Below are 3,693 nucleotides of genomic sequence, written 5' to 3'. Positions count from 1 at the left end.
TTAGCTTTGCAGAAGGGACTTAAGCCTGTCCTCCCGCAATCTGCTAAGCTCTCGTTCAGGAGGGACTTGGTCATGTCATCAACGACGTCCTCAGGTAAGTCGTTTGGGCTGTGCCGAAGAGGATCATCCTTCCGGCCCGTGTAATCACACATTAAGCCGGGGCGGCGGCTTAAAGGAATCACCCGCCAAGCAATCCAGACCCAGACTAGATCAACGCCGTTAAGGCCGTTCCCCAGAAGAGCTTTGATTTTGTTGATGGTGGGGATAAGTGGTTGACGCTCAGCTTGAGATAATTTGTCTGGCAGGGGGTGATTTGACTCCAGACGCATGGCGTGAAAGCCGGGCAGAGGGTTCTCATCAGCCGGAGAAGTATCCTGGCAGTAGAACCATGTCTGGTTCCAGTCCTTTGGGTGGCTTGGCGGCTCAGCATAAGGAAAGAGACAATCTCTCTGTCGTTGAATTGAGATTCCACCAAGTTCCAAGCTAGGCCCGTTGGCGCATTCATTCTGGCGGTTCAGGTAAAATAACTCCCTAAAGAGTAGCAGGCTGGGTTCTTCTCCAAGGTATACCTCACAGAACACTTGAAAGTTACAAATGTTCGACACGGAATTGGGTCCAATGTCTTGAGGTCGCAGATCGAAAAAGTTCAGAACATCTCTGAAGAATTTTGAGCCAGGAGGAGCAAAGCCCCGGCTCATGTGGTCAGCAAATATAACAACCTCTCCGTCTTTTGGTTGAGGTCTCTCTTCGGACGGGTCAGGCGCACGGTAGGACATGACCTCCTTTTTAGGCAGTAACCCGTTTTTATGAAGTCATCTAAGGTGCTTTCAGTAACGTTGGACCTCACCCAGTTGCACGTAATGGGCGCCTTGGGAGCCTTGGGCGGCATTGTGGAAAATGGAAGCCTATGACAAAGGAAAATTTCTAGTTCAAATTTAAGCCGGAGAAAGATTTCAGTTCAGTACTCAGGACGGCGGTTTACGAAGGGGCCTAATGGTATATGGCTAATTGTGTCAGGTTATTTAAGCCGCCGTGGGTATTATAAGCAATTTAAGTTATTTAACTCTATTATGAGTAAGCCGGAAATTTCACAAAGCATGGCTTCTTTTAAGCCGGCGATATGAGCCGCCATGGCTCACAGATGCAGTTTTTGTCTAATTGTTGCATAAACAAGTTTCACAGATTGCAGGGATTATTTTGGATCAAATGATCGTCCAGAAAGGAAAAATTTCTAGACCTAAAAAGCTGATACAGAGAAGTTCATAAGCTCTAAACGAGGTCTTTTTGCGAACAAAAGGGATCTACTAGCATAAAAATGGGTGAGAAACTACTACCGCAGGGAGTCTGTACCATTTTGGATCAAAAGGAACCTCGGTGGCGGAACTGTGAAGAAATCGCGATGAACTATGAAGAACACAGAGAACTTGCGAACCCTAATGCGGATCTGAGGTACGGGACGGCGAGGACTTACTGGTGTTGATGAGCAGCGGAGGCGCGCCGCAGGTTTCTGGTCAAGACAGGTTGATGCAGCAACCTTGGTCGGTGAAGACGAGGTATGCGGCGGCGGCGGCGGAGCTCGGGCTCTGGGGCGTCAGAGGAGGAAGACGATGGATCGAGAAGAGTGACGAAGGCTTACGGGCCGGGCCTATTTATAAGGGCCGACTAGTAAATGGGCGCGAGAAACGAGGAGGCTGAAGACATGATGATCTTGCCGCAGAAACGCCTCGATTCTCGGGATGGTCATTAAGATAAGATCCGTTGGGATATGACAGAATAAAAAAAAATGAATTTAATGGAAGATGACGTCATGGCGGGTTACCAAGAATCCAGAAGATGACGTCACGGCGGGTCATAACCTTCGCACAAGCAGAAGCTGAAAGATTTTCTCTTAAAGGTATTGAAGATTGACATGAACCGGTTCAAATCAATCTGGGGCCTAATGTTGAGGATATAACCATTAGAGTCACCCGCCCAGGAGGGGCCGGGTTACGTCATAATGATCATCACGTGAAGCCCAGTAGCAAGCTTGACGATGGCGGTTCAATAATGGGCTTAAATCCCGGAGGCGGCTTAAGGCCCGTAGTGATAAACCGCCGTTATGGCAAGACTTGTAGTGTAAGGCAAGAATAGTTAAGAGTCCGAGTCGGACACTGTTATAAGCCGGCTGGGACTCTGAGAGCCGCTGGGCGTCAACCTCTCTATATAAAGGGACGACCCGGCAGCGGTTCAGGACAAGTAAGATCAGATCGATAGCCAAGCAGAGCGGTTTAGCTCCTGGTCATCGAAACCCTAAGTAATACCATCTCAACTGGACGTAGGCTTTTACCTTCACCGTAAGGGGCCGAACCAGTATAATCCTCGTGTCCCTTGTCCCGTTTAACCCCTTTAAGCTTCCTAGCTATGATGGCTCCAAGACTAAGTCCTTGCACGAGGACATCTGCCGTGACAATTCCACGACAGGTGTCGTCTTTGAGTGCCATAGGGAACCAGTTCACCATGACTTTCTCGTCGTCGTTGGCCGCCTCGATGCTCAGCTCGTAGAGTTGCAGGAACTCCACGGGGTCGAGGGTGCCGTCGTAGCGAGGAGGCAGATCTGGCTTGAACTTGCCTGGCCAGGCGACGCTACGCAGCTCGGGGGTGAAGGCGCGGCAATCGGCCGTGGTCGCTGGGGCCCGCCTTGGAGGTGGAGCCTGGTCTTGATGCCCACGCGCCGCTACGGCAAGCGGCGCGGGAGCTTGCCGCGGCAGACGATCCTGGCGCGGTGGTGCGAGGAGTGGCGGGGCGTTCTCTTGCGGTCGAGGAACTTCTTGGCAGCTTCCTTCTTCACGCGCAGGCGCCGGACGCGGCGGATCGTGTCACGGCGGCGCATTCCTTGGTGCCAAGGCGCCATCTTGGGGCAGAGGCGGTGGAGGCGCTCTGTGAGCTGCGTCGCCTGAAGCTGGCGGAGGGCCAGGCAGAGAGAGGGACGGCGCAGGGGAGCCCCCTGCGGCGCGGACAAGCTCGGCGGTGTGGTCGAGCCAGTCCTCCTAGAGGTCGTCGACCGGGCGGTAGCGCAAGAGCTCGTGCGCCATGAGGAGCGCGGCCCGTGCGTCCTTGGGAGCGCGACGAGTGTGAGATGATGACCCGGCTGGGGTCAGCGATGGAGTGGCGGTGCGGCCATCCTGCCGCACCGGGGGGTGCAACGAAGACGCATGCTGCTTGTTCCCTGCTGGCCAGTGGCGGCGTTAGCGGCAGGAGACGGAGAGCGACGAGGTGGCCCACCGATGGGAGCCGTCCGAGCGATGCGGGTGGCCAGGGCAGCCCGGCGCTCAGCGCGAGCACGGCGAGCGTCCGCCATGGAGACGACGGAGCAACTGGGCGCGAACGACGGAAAGGAAGCTCCGGCGCACCCCTACCTAGCGCGCCAAATGTCGGATCATGGGTTTCGGCAAAACCCTCAAGGTTCAAACACTGGGGTGCGCGCGGAGATTTCCTCCCTACCGATCTATGCCCTAGCTCGCTAAGATCTCGCGGACGAACTCGACGAACTCGCAGCACAAAGACGCGAGATTTATATTGGTTCGGGCCACCATTGTGGTGTAATACCCTACTCCAGTGTGGTGGTGGTGGATTGCCTCTTGGGCTGATGATGAACAGTACAAGGGGAAGAACAGCCTCCTGAGGTTGGGGTGTTCTTGTGTTCGCTGTGTGGCT

The sequence above is a fragment of the Triticum aestivum genome, chromosome 6D, assembly GCF_018294505.1.
Source record: "Triticum aestivum cultivar Chinese Spring chromosome 6D, IWGSC CS RefSeq v2.1, whole genome shotgun sequence".
NCBI lineage: Eukaryota > Viridiplantae > Streptophyta > Magnoliopsida > Poales > Poaceae > Triticum > Triticum aestivum.
Note: the sequence above shows the minus strand (reverse complement) of the source record.